The sequence below is a fragment of the Zootermopsis nevadensis genome, unplaced genomic scaffold (genome assembly GCF_977971745.1).
Source record: "Zootermopsis nevadensis isolate Lab colony 2312 unplaced genomic scaffold, Znev_1.0 Znev_ptg000028l, whole genome shotgun sequence".
In the NCBI taxonomy this organism is placed as follows: domain Eukaryota; kingdom Metazoa; phylum Arthropoda; class Insecta; order Blattodea; family Termopsidae; genus Zootermopsis; species Zootermopsis nevadensis.
Genome location: NW_028259160.1, coordinates 16,314,201 through 16,332,931, shown reverse-complemented (window position 1 = coordinate 16,332,931; position 18,731 = coordinate 16,314,201). Strand labels below are relative to the sequence as shown.

The window sequence follows — 18,731 nt, the reverse complement described above, 5'->3', positions numbered from 1 at the left end:
GCGCTCTGTCGTCCGTACCAACTGCAGCCGCTCTGTTTTTCCCATCCATTCTCCTGGTATAAGAGTTCATTACTTGTTTACCTGGTTTTATTATTTTATGTAGGATTCAATTAGTATTGGTTTTATTGCTTTTACGCGCTGTTGTTGGAAAATGGAATCGAATGAAAGCGCGTGTTCACACTGTCACGTTATTTTTGATAATCAACAAAATCCTCCCACATCACGTATTTGTTTTCTCGTTGCATGTTTCATTGCAAATGTCGATTCTGTGTACGGATTTACACCTGAAAAATGTGTTCTCTGCGTTATTGATTTATCGTTACTTAAATGTTTGGGTTGTTACTTCAGATTTCATTATGGACGTCTGTAAATCATTTTCTTTGAAGAACCATGTTTGTCTTTCACCCTATGGCTCGGCAGTCAGCTGTTTGCAATGATTGTAGTATTAACTGTGATAAATGATGTGTACCCAGGGGAATCTGATGTGACGTAGCTCGTGAAACCGTTCGTGCCCAGTAGGACTCACTGTTTTTTCTGTGCACTTCTCTTTCGACACGGTCTCTCTCGTGTATTAGTCGATTAGTCGCATGACGATAGTATCGAGAATTACGCTTTACTTTAACGTGTCTGACCCCTTATTTGAACGTATCAGAAGATTTTGATTTCGACACAGTTTAGACGAATTGAAATCCATTAAAAATTGAACGTAGTTGAGGACAGAATACGAGGAGCGTATGATGTATTGGGTGAGATTTTAGGTCCTCAAGGCGGCTAGTATGAAGACGACTGTCTTGTTACATGTTGCGCCGTGCAAACTTGTAAAAATTGGCTGACGGCCACACTGAAGATGGAGGTAGCAGGCGTCTATAGACTACAAGGCGCAGAAGACCTTCAGCTTCGGTACTCGCCTTGTAGAAGGCATTCTTTACGGTTTTTTGCCGGTGAGTACGTGAAGTCGCTCAGCCCATAGAATGAGGGACCACCTCTTCTCGATGGTCCGTTACTTGTGTCCACATCTGGGGGCCGTCTCCGTTGCCTGGCACGTGTGGACGCGCTGTGCGGTATTGACAAGGGACCCACTTAACTTGGTGGCTTAATAACGTGTGCTGAGGTTGTTTAACCACGCACATAATTCATGGTCTCGAACGAGATGGGAGGAAACCAGGAGTTGAGAGTTGGGTCACGTGACGAGTTTCCCCTCCCACGTGTTTGTGTACGTTATACTTAAAGCTGTTAGAAGTTTTGAAAGGCTGTGGAAAAGATCACAGTTTTTAGCGATGTTGGGGGGGGGGGGGGGGGGGTTGTCGACGTGACTTATTCCAAGGCACTGATCTACGATTATCCGCAAGTACAGGTATCCAAAAATATGTATACACAACATAATACGGCATGTTAAAATCCTGCATATTCTCTCTTTGTTTAATGATTAGTGAATGATGATTTTGAAGGACCTGAAAAGCGGATTTCGTTTAATCTAAGGTCCAACGTCGGAATTTTCTTGCAGTTACTTAGAAAACCCACAAGGCTATCAGATAACCAGCCCGTCTCCTGTCCGAGATTTTAATCTAGGAATTTCCTGAATAAGAAGCAGGAGTGCCAACTGGACCATAACGTTGAGACCCACGTGTGCAATGTTTATTCTTGCTTATAATATTGTGGCTGCTTGCATTTCTATTTCTGCTTGATGTACGCGAGGCGAGATGTTTGTTGCCAAAAGTGAAGTCGGCTAGACCCGGGGCATGGGTTACGTCCATTGGTTGGATCAGTTTGCCCTTTCTACCCTTTTATATCCCCCAGGAGGGCGTCGTAATGCAGCAGCGTGCATACGTGAGCGGATCTACCTGCCAAGTACAGTCGACCTACTTCGCGTCGTCACCCTGAGGAAGCAGGTGTTTCAAGAACCGTGGATGCCGACTTGAAAAATGCATTGTAACCTGTTTAAACTATATTCACTTAATTTTTTTTTTGATTTGAGTCTCTCAGATCATATAAAATTCAATTAAAAGTGTTTTTCATCTGTTGTAGGACCGTCGAATCTAGAGACCCTTTCTTTTCGTAGATCATGGAGACTCCCTCTCCGGTAGAGTAAGGAATATTTCGGTATTTGCTAATGTAACCTGATCTGTCAGTTCGTGTAATGTATCAAGTGTCAAAATTGAACTCAAATTTCATCTTCCCGTATCCCGGCAAGAACTTCAAGTTTCTTAAGTTCTGAAAGTGGCGTTCAGGAGAATAATGAAAATGTGGCTTGGCGGATGGAGAAGACGTTTTTCTCGCGTGAAGGGGGTGGACGTTGGATCTGCGCTAGTATTTTGCGGTGGTTTCGATCTCTTGGTCGGGCTGTACCCGAGTGCCATCCTCACTGACTGGCTGACTACTACCACTACGGTGCGGGCCTTTCTTGGAAAGCTGAACGTTATTAAGACGTTCAATAAATTCCCCGCTTCCGTGGAGATGGAAGGCTTCGTGTCGTTTTCTCAGAGATTCGCACTGGACCGTACCCCGAGTTGCCTTCACGTGCGTGTACACACACACGCCCTGTTATTTACCGAGGGTCCTCTTTCTTTGATGATGCCAGGGTGTTTCAGAGTTTTCCTGTCTTCAGGTTTTACGAACTATGATTTCCGAGTTCCGTAATATTTGATTTCCACTAAAGTCTGTCGGGCTTGTTAAATCAAGATGTGCGAGGCATGTAGCACGCATGGGGAGATGAGAAATCATTACATCTAGGTCAAAAACTTTGAAGTGAGGCGACCAATCGGAAATTTGGGACCTCTCACATAAATACTAGTAACTTCTGTTATGACATTACCATGTAGCGGCTGAGTAAACCCACGAATATCGGCAGAATAACCAGCTTTCAGTTTCTAGGAGTCCTGTCCACCGAGTAGCGTCGTTCACGTGTTGGAATTATGTTTTAATATTGGAATTCCAGTAAGAACGGAAACACGTGGATGCCTTTGGCAGTGAGGTATTTGTGTTGGGGTTAATTTGTGTCACGTGGTGTACACGAACCTTTATGGAGTAAATGGAGTGGAGCCATACCGATAATTGCACGGCGAAAAAAAAAATACAATTACATCGTAATGATTGTGCGTCAATTACTGCTCTATAGTGCTGACATTGTGCTGTGTTTAATCGAGTTCAGGAAATGAAAATTAGATTCTGTATTTATGATAGGTTTTAAAGTGGACGGAGCGGCATATTTGAGAAGTTCCCGCTCCATACAATTTGTTCTCTGTACGAAGTATTGTCAGAATTATCGAGTTCAGGACGATGACATTGGCTGAACATGTAGCAAGCACTTCACGTAGAAGTGTCTCTTCTTTTTTTCCCTGGAAAAATTCTTATATTTGTCGGTATAATGAAAACCACTAACCTGAAGATGGTTGTGGAAACGGCTTCCGAAACGTCGAATGTAGGCTCTCCTTGGACTGTAGGTAACGTCCAACACTATTCCTCTCGGATGATGAAGTTATACATCCAACATTCAGTATACTCATAGATGCATCGCTGAAGTCACCGACCAACGTCTGATAAAAATCTCATCAAGTAGTTTTGGGGACGAAACATGTGGACAGACTGACAGAGATCTCCCGCTCATTATGCGTTCATTTATATGTGTTTTGCGCGTGTTATTTAATACAAGCCTGCATCGTAATTTCTTCGCTGCCGAAAGTTTTGCGTCGTTAATTAGAAAGGAATTGGTTCAGTCCCGGAAATTGTATTTGTAGCGTAGATGGAACTGTTGTAGATATTCAGGTCCTCCGTATCGATTAAATTATGTTTATTTCTTATATTATTTCTCTTGTTTGTTTTTGAATGATTCGTGTGTTTACTTTGATGCGTGGTTAATATTTTTAAGCGTGCCCCAAGTCAATTTTTCTTTCAGCTTTGCTCAAAGGAGATCTTAACTTTTAATTACTTTAACGTGAGATTTCTGTACATGGTGAAATAAACTTAGTGTGGTGGTCATAAGATCTCATTAATTTTAACAAGATGCCTGGGGTCTTAAGGACATTTTTATTGTTTTTTGTGTCTCGCGCTGAATTAGGTATGCAGTTCACATTTTAGATTTTAATTTAGATTCAGAATGTAAAAGATCGATGTGCGTTTTGCTTGGGTTCGAAACTTGGTTTCTCGTCGTTAGTGATTAACGTGTGGGGTGTCTGAGAATGATATGTTGGGATAATTGTACCTGAGGAAAAGTAAGTGCTTGTGTTCCTGGGAAACTATTGCAGTTTGTAGTTCGGCGCAGGTCATCACCTTTCGGTCATTCTGGCCTTGTGACAGAGTTAGCTGCATCTTCAGCTCTTACAGCGTAATTTATTAAGCAGACTGACAATTCTGGGCAGCTTTTCAAGATTGTGTGCTTCCTGAACCCGATATAATTCTCGCCGACCCCCCAGGTTCGTTCCTTTGTTTGGGTTGGCCTCGTTGGCTGTCCGCGATCAACTTCGTTCGTTGGTTGACTGACTCTTTAATCGCTTCTTTGATTAGGTTCATGTGACTGCCCGTTTTGTACTGTGGTTCTCATTTTGTTTAATAGGTTGTAACACGCATGGGGGAAATGAGAAATGCCTGCAAAATTTTGGTTGAAAATTTCTGAAGAGAGTGGACCAATCGAAAGGAAGAGTCGCGGATGGAAAGATAATATTAAGATTGATTTTATGGAAATATGTTTGGAGAGTGTAGATTAGATTGTAATGGCTCAGGATAGTGGTCTTACGAACATGGTAAGGATACGTCGTGTTTCATAAGAAACGGGGAATTTCTTGACTAGCCGAGTGTGCTTTAAACTTTCCAAGGAAGTGTGTTCATGTAGCTTTGAGATTGATGGCACGATGGTTGAATACTGTGAATTGTAATAGATCGCGAAACGATGGTATTCGTTTTCCAGCCTGAATCAGCGTCTACTCGACGGTCGATTTCATGTCGAAAGCTTTTTTTAAGCCTTCGTCTGTACTTTCCTGGCCTTGAAGATTCAAAGTACAAAAATTTCTAAGATCGAAAATCGTGGAGTATGAGGGCGTGGTCTGGATCGAGAATAGATCAGCTTAGTTTACAGCAACTGGCTTTTGTGAACATGGTAATGAACTTCATAGTTTTGGAGTTTGTTAGTATGTTCGAATTGTAACAGAATTTCATAAAACACTGTACATGCAGCGAATGTTTCTGATAGTTTTATGTAATTGTAGGGTTTCGAACTCTGGCACTTCAGTTTTAAGCTCACATTAGCTTCCTTGAAATTGGTGTAACGTTGTTTCAACAGTGAAATTAAATCGGAGTACTACAAGTGTTCTCTCGCGTTTTGCATTGTACACTGGACGTTGCTTGCTGATACTGGAGAACTGGTGCCAGCTAATAATCGTACAGGGTGTTCTGATATATATGCGTGCTAAAAGAATGATGTTTGTCTTCATGGCACTGAGGTTAAAATCTGCAGACGGCTGAGTAATCCACGTTGACATCCTTAGTTTGAGTCTAACCAACTGTTGGGTCAGAAAGGACGCTCCAGACACATGAAAATTCCCTCTAAATTTTAACAAGTAGAAGTCTGGTAGGTCTACATGAAGCTACCTACTCATGTTCATCTAATTCCGTGCGTGGAGCTATAACTAACTCCATTCCCCCCATACGTCTGGATGGTTCGGTACTTAGTTAAGCCACCAAGGACTACTTCATGTAACAAAGTTACGGGGGGACTGAATCACCAACTTAGTGTTTGCCTGTGTCATAGGCTAAGTCGCTGTCTCCTTAACTGCGTGTGGATTGGAAGGAGTGATTAAACGCTCTCTTCTGTAGGTCGGGGTATTAATTAGTAAGCCAGTAGTGGATTCGCTGCCCCAAAGAGGGGCTCACATTTCCCGGTCTTGTTGTCTTTACTCTGATCAAGATACCTCTTTAACTTGTCCAAAATATAATCATAATTTCGTTTAATATTTCAGGGTTTTTTCCCACCATTTCTTCTGGGCGGCCACTGTTTCAGATTTCCAATTTATCAGAAAATTTCCCCTTACTGTAGCGAAGTTTCCCTCTTTCGTTTCCAGTAGATCGTGTCTTGGAGTGGAGGAGTCGAATTCGTTTATATTATACATTTCCGCCCAAAGGTAACAAGTAATTTTACATTCAGGAAGGAGTTGGTTCGGGCCCTGGGGGGGGGGGGGGGGGGGGTTGAATCTAGACTGAGCAGAGACAGCGCCACACAGTTTATTTTTAGTAGCAATTGATTCACGTCGCATGACGTCAACACACGTAATCTCTTCGTCTCTGTGACAATTATCTGATTCTGACTGTCAGTGGGGTTTCCATACCCGATTCCCTGAAGGTCTGCGACATTTTTATGTTTTGTGAAGTACAGTTGGTACGCACTGCGCTTTTGTAGGTGGATCGGCCTTCTTCTTATTCGGGTGATTGGTTTTTATTGTGCTTAGATTTTAGTTATCGTTTGTTCTGATAAGTAGACCTTCAGAACTGCGATTTAATGACGTGACATTAAAAATGTCCCGGGTTGTATTCCACTAATGTCAAAATAAAAAAAATGTCGGCATAATTATAGTCATTAACCTTAAGAAGGGATGGTAAAGTTGCGTCATATTGTGATGTAATAAATATATATTATTTAAATCTTGTCCGTCTAATCACAATAAAGTCTTATTAAATATTAGAATATTACAAGAATTAACATTTAAAATATATTGATGTTCTTTATCGAAATATTCGATTTACATTAGACCATCATTTTTCACATGTTTCAGTTCCTAATAGAACTATCTTCAGGTGTATATAATTATATAAAGATTCAAATCAATAATAACTTAAATACAATTTCTATATATTATTTTATTTTATTTTAATGTACATTTTTTATCAGATGTTTGTCAGATATCAAACGATGTTCTTTTCCAGATTTTATTCCATTTTAATAACATATTCGATGTTGTTCTGTATACGTACATCATGCTCAATATTTCGATAAAGAACATCATTTAATATTTTTAATATTTTAAATGTTAATTCTTGTAATATTTTAATATTTAATAAGACTTTATTGTGATTAGACGGACAAGATTTAAATAATATATACTTAAGAAGGGAGTATAAGTATATAAAAAACTTTTTTCGTAGTACTGTGCTCCACCCAAGTTGTAGTTAAATCTCCGTGGCTAATTTTTTTTAAATCTTTATTTGTTGATGCAATTTTAAGTTGATTTTCGCTATAGGCGTTTATTTTAGAAGAAGAAATCGTCTTATCGTAGTGATTAGACTAATGTTAGTACAGCAGTAACTTTACGTCAGATTTTCTTTTAATATATAGTCCACTAGGATACATATATTATGATGTTTTAATTTTTAATTGCTTGGAACTTTTGCAAAATAATTGTCCACTGCGGTCCCCTTTGTATTGCTGTTTTGTCCCTCTGTGTGTAACCTAACCTGGGCATCAGGACCAGATTTTGAACGAAATTTGATGCTTTTGTTAATCGGGTATAAAATATTGGCTCGTCATTGTGTTTGATTGTATCCTCCTTTGATTCGTTAGTACAGTAGACCGGTGTGTGTTATGTATACATAACCATGTTTCAGCAAATCCACGTCTCTCGTAACAATACGTTTCCTATGAATGGTAACAGGGCGTACCAGTCCTCCTCCCCCCACCACCCCGTAATGTCGTCTGTCTGCACTACGAACCCTCCAATTTCATTAAAATGACGGAAGGCGTGTGTAGATCTGAATTAGTCATCGCGAATTCTATGTTCACGGCGTGGGATAAGGGAGCTTGCCTGCTGGTTCCGTGGTAAACTGTCTCTTGTTCCCGGGTTCATTGCTTGGATTCTCTACCCGTAGACTGACTCAGGTTTTTCTTTGGAAGCTGGTAGTCGTTGAAAAGTCCGTGAAATTCTTTGAATTTGTAAAATGAATGCATGCGAATCGGCCAGATGCAACGTTTAAAACAAACTCTGATTTGAAATTAAAGGGTATAAATACCGCCGCGCCTCGTGTCTCTGTGGTAGTTTGTCAGTGACCAATCAGCACTCTCCAGGTTTAAATGTCCTTGTATGAATACGTATTACTTGCGCGGCATGAGAAGTGTAAGCACCCCGGTCTCGTATTTAAATCTTCGCCCGTAGACCTATTATCCTGTTTTTCGTGGTTTTATCAGTCTCTCCAGACAAATGTCGGGGTAGTATTCGTACATGAAAATATGTCACAACCGTTTACTTCCAAATCATTATTAATTCATCATACGATCATTCGACGCTGTATAGTTCGAGGTTCTGACACGGTCGTTAGATAGGCGCTCATAATGAGCGAGGCCTTGCATCACCGGGGGCAGGAGCGTCTTATTAAAATTTGCCCATGGGCGTGTTTCATTAGACGAAGCGTCCTAATGAGTGCGTGGAGCTTTATATTATTATTATTTTTTTTTTTTGTAAATTCGTTTGTTAGTTTTTAGCGCCTTCGTTTAGAAAAATTGGGCAGTGTGGAGCTGTGAATAGGGCAGTAAGACGTGGGCAAAGCAAAATTAGCTCTCTCTACAAATCAGGACGTGCGTGCTATCTCGCCAGGGGCCACACGAAATATTTCCACTTGTGTGCGTGTCTGTCACACAAGGCACTGTGACGTCACAAACATAATTCAGTGGCCCCCAACAATCATAAAGAGGTCTCTGTACGGGCTACTTGTCATTTCGCCCGTCGGAACTGTTGAATATTAATTTTTGTGTTATTTTATTTCTGTTATTACAAGCCCTGCCCGCTTTTACGGACCCCGATGTAAATTCTGTCTTAAATTGGAACTGTTCTTTCGTATGCACGCAATGTTATTAATGGTGAAAACGTTCGTAGGTTTTGGGTTAAAGTAGAATTTTTCACTATGAAGGCTGTAAATATGGGCTTTAATCGCATCGGAGATCAAGCATATTTTGACAGATTTTTTGCGTTTCGATTTTCCTTTCTCGCCATAGCTCAGGCGGCTAGGTCCGTCTGCTGAAGTTCGCTTTGGCGTTGAAATATCGTGACATAAACATCCGTACAAATTTTGTACGGATCTTTGTTTGTGTGTTTGTTACAGTCTTGTCTACTGCACGAGACTTGAGAACTTTGAAGTAGTTTTTGAAGTTTCCTGGAGGAAATACGGCGTCGTCGAATTGCGCGATTATGAATCTGTAATGTTGACTCTTCTTTCTACACGTTTGCAGGCACTTGAAGGAAAGCACTCATAACTTTTCCGGGAACCTCTTGTTTTTACAAGTGTGTACTAACGTCTCGATGTAAACGGATCCTTTGCAACTTTGAAAGATGTAACAGAAACTACGTGCGTCGTCATAACTTTGGTGTTGTCCCCATGTTATGAAGAAGTTCAGTTTATCACTCATTCTGGTGTGATACTGAAACACACGAAATTCTCGTCTCTCCAAACAGAATTTGCCGTCATGAAAAGACGAACGCCTCATGGCATCTCTGAGATTCCAACAGAAGTTTACAATAAATTGCATGTATTGTTTTGCGTGCTAAATACACTCGACGTCTGATGACAAAAGTATGAATTTCAACTTTATAGTTTAGATGCGTCATGTTTGTGTTCAAAATTCAAATATATATTTATTATTCAAGTCTATACACAAACTTTTAAATTGTTGATGTTAAAATTTAAAATCACCATTAATATTCTGCGCCATTCATCGCGCAATATTGTAACATCGAAATAACGATGAATGGCGCAGAATATTAATGGTGATTTTAAATTTAAACATCAACAATTTAAAAGTTTGTGTATAGACTTGAATAATAAATATATATATGAATTTCAACATTCAGTTATTTAGTTACTGTAATTTCACGATGCTGAACACTAATAAAGTTGAACGCATTTCACTTTCCTCTTACCGGCTAAAACTACATAAGTCAGCGCCAAGATTTGATTGCAAGGTTTTCCCGATAACTTTTTCAAGCATCGAATTAAAGAAACCAACACTGTGCCAGTTCTTGCCGGTAGCCGGGAAGCGACAGTTGGGTTCAACTTTATCAGTCGATATAGTGTCATTAAAGTACGCGCTGTATAATCCGGACGGCACTGAGGTAGCGCGCCCATTTCTCGTCTGGTATTTTTAACGGTAGACAGAATTGTGGTGTCTCTTGAGAGATGCTGCTCTCGATATGCATATTTCAGTGTAGAGAAGAGATGCGACTGGCCTTGAAATACCCAGATGTTGCCAAAATGTAGATTCCGAACATGTAACAGCTGACGGGCGTCACATGTGCACCGCGTAATGACGTCATTGCAAGTCTGGATTTTTTCCCCCCTTTAAAGCCGTGCTGGGTCTCTGTTATGGTGATGTGATGATTTGATGTGTGCTCTGGTTAGGCACAGCGTCGGTTGTGGGCTGGAATTTCCCTAAATGCAGTCTGCGAACGTCGTGGACCAGTATTCAGGACGTCTGGTAGAAGTTTACCAACGTTTCAGAGGTCCTTCCTGCCTCCATCATCAGGGCTACCAGACTACACGGCGCAACAACCCAGAAGACAGACATCTTCAGACTCACCGCTGTGATAACCTCAAATCGTACATACTGTCTTTTGGGTTGTTGTTTCGTGTAGTCTGGTAGAAGTTTACTGACGTTTCGAAGGTGCTTGTTGCCCTGATTGAGACAGTAAATACGTCTGAAACGTCGGTAAACTTGTACCTAACTACACTGCATAACAACCCAGAAGACAGACATCTTCATTTCGGAGAGTAGACATGATGATGACAGTTTTCGAGTCGAATAATAACAGATTTCTTTAAGGTCCACAGGTTTTGTTTGAAACTGTTTGGAAACTGTGAATACTTAAGAAATATAAGTAGAGACAATTTTATATTTCTCTGTTGATTGCAGCCGGTCGGTAATATACGTATCTGTAGTACCGATTGCCTGTGCATCTTGGGCATTGCTTTCCTCTCTTGTTTTTATTTTCACCAAAAGCTGGAGAAGCCGGTGAAATCTCGAAACACACAGCGTCAAGGCCCTCCCTCCAGGCTGTTTTTAAATACTTGAGTTATGAAACTTCTTACCTTGTACGTAATTTGGTTATGAAACTTCCTAGTTTAAAGCTCGGCAACATTGAACTTTGGCCTGTCTGTACCATTACGACGAGCCGGTGCCCCGAAGTTAAAATACGTACGCAATATTGAAGCCGAACCCTGCAGTTACCCCGTGTATAAAATCCCTTGTTCTTCGTCTTCGTTGCTTAGAACGCGACGGGAATTGTATTTTCAGCCTTCGAAGTCAGACGTTTCCAGTTGATGCGGTGGCTGACTTGACAAACAGTCATAGAAGGCGCGAGGATGGTCGTAATTGCGGAGAAGCCACTTCGCTTGATTGGATGAAAAGAAAAATAATTTTCGACTCATGACGTCTTGTGTCGTCTACGGAAAGGGAAAGTGCGACTGCTTATCTGCATTTTGAGGCCAGCGAATAAATTCTGTTTTGGAGAATAGCAAACGGCCTCGGTGGTGGGATTGCCATCTTGGGACCCGTAGGTTTTAAACCTTCTTGCGACATATTTCGTATCCCCCCTCGCTTTCAATCTGCCCGACGGAGTTGGACCCAGCAGAATCTCCGTTTCCTCACACGCTCGCAGCCAGCATTCAGGAAGGGGCGGGGGTTAAAATTGTAGTAAAATTCAACAGCGAGAACGGCGTTGAAAGGCAGTTACAAAAGAATACAAACAGTGGAAAGTTGCACCCTTAGCTGGGAATTTATGGTTGTGATAAGTAATAAAAAAGGCCCCGTCATAAATGCAAGTTCTGTAATATAGTCGAAGTTGTATCACCACTGTACGGTGATTAATTTATATTGACATGTCATAGAACAGTGGTATTTAACAATTTTTTGTTCGCGTACCCCCAGATATAATTTCTCTTCAACTTTGTACCCCCAAAGTTGTTGGTGTATAATTCAAGTTATACATAGTATATAATCTACATATAAAATAAATTAAATAAATTACATTACTGATTATTTATTGTTTATCATAAAATAATATTTTTTTTTAAATTTCACGTACCCCCTAAGATGTCTTCGCGTACCCCCGTGGGTACACGTACCCCGAGTTGTATACCACTGTCATAGAACAGTAGAGAAAGTTAGATAAAACATTTATTGTTAACAGCGTGAGAACAAATTGTGGACTGTTTTCTGATGGTTACTTAGTAATTTGCCGGATTAGAGGAATATCTGTAGAGATTAATATGTGACCCGTGGAAGACAGTCCAGAATTTTAATTTAAATATTTCAAATTAAAGAACAGTGTATTTTGGTTCAAACAACATGCATCATGGAATATAATCGTAGAACGCTAAACAATGTAGGAAGTAATTGCTAGCGGTGCTGTGTACATCTACGTTTAGGTCTCGCCAGTGGTCTCTTGCTTTGAGGTAGTTCAGTTACGCTATTGAGAAAACGTCGCTAAACAAGGCACGAAGCAGTGGAAATTAGGACAGCTGGTCTACGGGCTGAAACTGGACCCGGAGACCTGTTGAATACGATGGGTGGGTAATAACTAGCCATTGTATCCACATGTGGCTCTTGGCAGGTTTACTTAACGCAGGATTCAGTAATACTCATGAAGTTGGATGCACTATTTTAACATTCCGGTCCTGCATCGCCAAAAATAGAAGGCTGAACAAACCGGGGCTTCAACGACGAGGCCTGTCGCCCGCCGGCCCGCGACCCCCGGGATCTGCACGGTCTGGCTGCCTGGGCCTGGGCCTGGGCCTTGTCCTCACCCGCGTGCTGAAATGTCGTGCGTGTAGCCTACGGTGTTCGGGGCAAGCTTCAATCAGTAGCGAGGTGCGCGTCGGTGTTTTTTTATTTTCCAATGTCTGATTCTTCTTGTGCAAAAGTAATTACACTGCTCGTATCTCTGTGCGCACCAGTGTTAGAAATAAAAGTTGTAGGACCGTATTTCAAGTATCATTAAACATGTTCCCATTCATGTACTGTACAGTCTTGAGACTTGCAAGGAATGCAGGAAGTCCGAAGCGTTAAAGGCAGACGCTGTCTTATCTCCTTCCTCCTTCACCCCGCAAGTCACAAGATTACAGTCGCGGACTATAATATGTTTTATTATTGCCTTGTAAATGTTTTGTTATATTTTTCTTCTATTGAAGACGTTTATGCTTTCTACGTACTTCACTGTTCCAAACTGCATGTCAGTGTTTTAGCAGTTATTGTTAACATTCAGAGCGTCTACCACTCTTTCAGCTCGCACGTGGTTTAATACACTTAGTAACTTGAATTTATTTGCTCGAAGTCTTAACAGTTTGTCCAAACATCTCTGATGACCGTGGGTACGTTTATGCGGACTGTATCAGCCATGTCAAAGTGTCGATCCGCCAATTTTTTATTGTTCGGGTAATATCTAACTGGTTTTAAGTCACAGTCTTTAGTTTTGGTTCAGAAATAACTCCAAACTGCAGACCCTCCTCGAGATGCTTGTAGTGACTCATCTGGCCAGTAAATTCCCTCGACTTATACGAAACTCTTAGATTCGTCACCGAATTCACAAGATCGCGCCACCAGATCTGTTTTGGGGCAGATGGATCGAGTCCATATTGTCTGTCTTTGTTTCTTTCACATCCATTTTAACATTAACTCACCTCAGCCTAGGTCAGTGATGGCGAGCTATATCGCTGCTGCTTGCCAAATTATTCCCGGATTTTTGCGAGCCTTTGTGCCAGAGGTCTCAGCTCGTAAATTGCTCGCCAGCGCGCCTTGTTTCTGAGACCCTACTCCATTTTATTACACGCATTTTGCAGATGTCGGTATGGACGTCGTTGTTTTAGAGCTGCGCAGTTGGTACTAATTAATCTGAAATATGAATTATGACGTGGGGTGTGATTAACACTTTAATTTCAGTGGTAACTATATGTACCACCCGCGTTAACAATTAATAACTCTTTTTTTATTTCTTACGAGTCTCTCTGTAAACAGCGATTAGCTCTTTAAACAGCGTCAACTAGTTGATCTCTGTAATGGTGAAGTGTTGTGTTTTCTTCGCGGTACGGGCTGGATTCTTAAATTTTATTTAGACGTGCTTAGGCTTCAGGGAGACATCAGTCAAAGTTCAGTGTGTATGAATCAGGAAATTGAAATCAAACACCTAGACGTTTCGGACCTCGCAAATGCTGAGATGGTTCCCAAGTTCCAAGTTGCCACTGCAAGCTTCTCATGCAGCCCTCCCGATTTAAATTAATCAAAATTTACCACCCCTTAACGCCGTCAAAATTTACCCCCCCTCCCCTCAGTAGGAACTTCTAAATTATGTACTAAACTTCCAAATTAATAGCCTCAGCTTTCGCTAATACAAAATTTCAAAATTCCGTCTTTTATGCCAATCATCACACTAACGCCTTCACTCTTACTTTATCCTTAACAGAAGGACGAGCGGGCATTGCCTGGGGACCTTCTAACTATAAGATGCTCTTTCTCCCCCCCAGATATCGAAGTGTCTCTCACTTCTCCCCCACCAATTTCCTCTTTCTCTCTCTCTCTCTCTCTTATATATATTAGGCTTCAGGGAGAATAATCATTCAGTCGGCTGTGCTGGACCAGAGAAATATGGAATCTGGCCTGTTTCGTAGAGACACGAGGACACGTGAAGCCCGATCTGGATATTTACTTAACTTTCTTAGTTGAATGCCGGCATTTAATTACTTAATAACTTAGCTGAGATACTGTTTCCTGAAACGAGCTGGACTGGGTTTCTGCCAACGTCAGTAATTTGTTTTGTGCCAACGAAATACGAGAAGCAGGCTTTCTGTCAGCAGTCATTGTACTGTAGAACAAGCTAGGAAGTGTAAGTATATCATAAGTATTCTAGCGCGGTCGCCAGTACTTAACATTTTTGAATGGTTGGAAATCCCATGGCGGGGGATTCCCCACACGATAATACCCCGGCTGAAGATTCTCCGGGAACTGCCCGACATTTGATGTTTGTGAATGGCCAGAGAATTCCCCTTCTAGGGATTCCTCACTCGGTCAGTTTAGCGTGTAGAGATGCTGGCACTTTGCATGAAGGCCTCCGCGTATTTTGTTCGCGGAAGTGATTGGATGGGGAATCCCCACTCATTGAATTCTTCTGCTGCTTACGAAGGTCAGATTATGGCGAACACACCAGCTATGTTGTCCTATTATTATAATTCCTAACTCCGTCATATTTTTTCTATCATTTTCTTTGTTTTGTTTCAATTCTTTTGACAAAAAAGGTGTTCTGTTTTTTAAGATGTTATTTCAGCCGAAGATCTCCTTATCAGTCTCATATCCTACCCACCAAACCGACTTTGAGCCCAGGCTAATGTCAGCCATTGGATCATATTTAGTCTTCTTATGTGCACACCATTGTAATATTATCTTCACATCTACGCGTTGGTTTTGGAAGTGGTCTCTATTCTTGAGACATTGCATCTTACATTTTGTACGCATTTCTTATTCTCTAATCTGTACTGATATAATTGTTTGTAACAAATGTGTCTTGGCTGATCATTGGCGAAGAAGTTTTGTTTGTTGGATTTTCTGTATGAAAACTCTGATCAGAACATTTTTGTTTGTTATCTATCGCTTGGCCGTGGCCCAGGAAACCGATTCACTTTCACTTTAGAAATCTGCAAATACACGTCGTGATACACGTGTTCTATCTCGGCACATTGTAATCGAGTTGACGCAGCTTATGAACTGCTTTCAGAGACCTCTGCTCTGTCGATGGTCATAATCGATGGTGCTGATCGATTTATTTGCAGATAGTTCCCAGTTAATTGCGAAGTGTGTTTCGATTCACCCTCGATCCCATGTCAACACTCGAAGCCCACCTCTGAGGTTGATGGAGTGCAATGTAATGGACAGTTCATACCAGGGCTGTCCAGACAAACGTAGCATCAGACGTACAGAAGTTCAGGTTTTGTTCCATCGTGGGCTTACAGATTCGACGAATACGAGCCGATTAGTTAACACTTGGACCTCGTACACTGATGGTTCCGGGTTGAAATCTCGGCTCTGACTTGGTTTTATTCGTTTTCCTCATTCCCCCCAGGCAAGTACCGCTTCCTTCCTTATCCTTTCCAATTCGTTAACTAATGTGCTGTTGACAGAGGCGATCATGAGTGGGAGAAACTTTAGAGCCTTGACGCGGACAGATGGTTGGGGGGGAGGGAGAGAGAGAGAGAGAGAGAGGATCCCGCTGGATGCCAGGTTAGGGGTGGGGACTACTTTAGGTCTTCGGACAGAAATTTACTAAACTTAGTAATCTCACAGCGGTGAAGAAACCGACGTTGATCTTCCTGGTTGCGACGTGATGTAGATACCAGCGTTTCGGAGGAACATATTGCTTCCATCTTCAGGGCTGAAATGCTCTCTGCGTTACAACGATATCTTCGCTGCTATGGATAAATTGGGAAATAATTCTTTCTTGCGTTTCTTCAAATTGTATATAAATAAATTGAGGCAGCAGGGACCTCTGAAACGCTGGTAAACTTTCACTAGACTATACACGGCGCTACGACCCGGAAGACGGTCATGGTGACGGACCCGCTGCGTTATGACTCTTGTGTTCCATCTGAAACACAGCTTAAAATTAAGACTATCAGATGTAGTTGTGTGTCAGACATGCCATGCCACAAATAACGTGTATCTGACCGAACATTTATATTGGGTACGTTTTCACTTGTACGCTGGTAGACCGCTTTAACCGAACAAGATAGTTGCTGAAAACAAAATTATTAATTTCCGCACGTGACACAGTATTCCACTTTCGGTTGGTATTGATTCTCTAAAGCTTTTGACGAGGTTTGATTAATTAAAACACAGTTAAGTTGCAATTTGAACATTATCTGAGGTCTGTGGTTAATTGTGCGCTTCTATTAAGGTTACTGATTACAGGACCAGTCTCGAAAGTGAAATTAATAAAATGATGATTAAGTCCTTAGTGTATCAGGTTAGTATTCAGTGGCGTCTTGGTTTAATCCTTGATGTCGACACTCAACTAACATTGATGAAACAAATGCGAATGCAATAACTGTCAGTCGCGTGAAGACAGGAGTAGATTAAATTCTCGAAACGTCGTTTTTTAATAAATTCGCCTTAAACATTGTAGGATGTCAACCGTGACCTTGGTGCAATTAATCAACGATTGAACGAACAAACAAACGAAGTTACGGAGCTGTTAGCATGCCACATGGTTCTTTTACTGGCGTCCGTGTTCATTAAACTTTATCACAAATCTGTGTGAGGTAATGACGGTATTTACTCTTAAGAGTCAGTGTGGTGTAGGCGTGGAGCTGCATTTATAGAAATGAGACTAGGAAATTGTACCCAAATTTTGAGTACACACATTTTTCAAAATGATTTATTTGTGATTTTTTCATATCTTAACGACGTTGGTGTTTGTTTGCTTCTGATGTTAAATCTTCATCCCTGAAGGTGGACGCAGTATGTACATGAGAAACCCACCACCGACCCTTGTCCCAGATGAATTCATTACACACACAAAATACCCTGTTTTAAAGGTGTCCTCAAAATGGCATCTCCTTCGTCAGTCCTTGAAAATATGTTGTATCCATCTTTATCGTGCCTATGCGCGCTACATACCCAGTCCATCTCTCCGGCCTCAATTTTATCACCCTAGCAGTGATATTGGGGAAGCAGTCTGTAAGAATAGGCAGTGTCGGGCTCCACACATTTTTACCGCCCTGAAAATTTAAATTTTCATCAATTACGGAGCTAATCGTTACTAGCTTCAGCGCGTTTCTGCTGATAAGGATGGGAAATTAAAAGCTGAGCAGAAGCAGTGACGTAGTTGACGGGCGCCCGGAACAGTTTCACGTTCACGAACCACCCCACAACTCAGAGGCGTCGGTAATCGAATCTTATCCTTTAAGTATCTGCTTCTGTAGAATGCTGTTCTTATTATATTGAGCATTGCTTTGTGTGGTTTGGGCTGTATTTTAATTACGTATTTCTTTACGTTTTCAATTTTCATCTTTTTATTTTCGGAATTTATAAAGTGTTTCTCCGTGTGGTTCTTATTCCTCTTCAGAACGCTGCTTTACATTTTAGTCATTATGTATCCGGCATTACCGATGTGATTAAGTAAAATATACTAATTTGATATGAATTCTTATTTGTAGTTTTAGGGCGTGTGTCACTCATATAACCCGCTCGCCTAGCAGACGAATGTCTTGTTTAAAGTTTATAGTCATCCATGACGCGCGAGACATAAACGTTCAGAATACAGTCTGCTGATTTTAAAAATCTCCGACAGTTACGTAATGTGTTTAGTGTGCGCCATCATAAGCGTTGTCCAACTTCCGTCGCCCTGTCATTAAATTGATGTACGCTGAGTTAACAATTTGCTTTATATGGCCTGCGCGACGCACTTTTTAATGTCACCCCCACGTGTTTTTAAAGTTTCGTTTTGTTAAAATACGTTTTCTGCAACTTGCAAACTTATCAAACTTTGTAAGCGAAATCACGTTTCCAGAGATGGCGGATTGTTTATCTGTTATTAATGAATGTCGAAAGTATAATTGGGGTGGTTAAGTAATTTAGTGACCCGCACAGCAAAGGGTAAATTTTTACGAATTTAAATCGGGGCGTGGGGGTTGCAGAAGAACTTGAGATAAACCTTTGCAGGTGAAGCAACTCTAAATATAGCCTTTGAATATTCAGTTCCTACCTCAAAGAAAACACAACT

The 18,731-nt window shown here is 41.1% G+C and overlaps 1 protein-coding gene across 4 annotated transcripts in view; it reads left to right on the top strand.

The window, feature by feature from the left end:
* LOC110826712 (pseudouridylate synthase RPUSD2) overlaps window positions 1-18,731 on the top strand; it is a 210,933-nt gene that overhangs the window by 50,436 nt on the left and 141,766 nt on the right. The gene's annotated exons all lie outside the window — the stretch shown is intronic.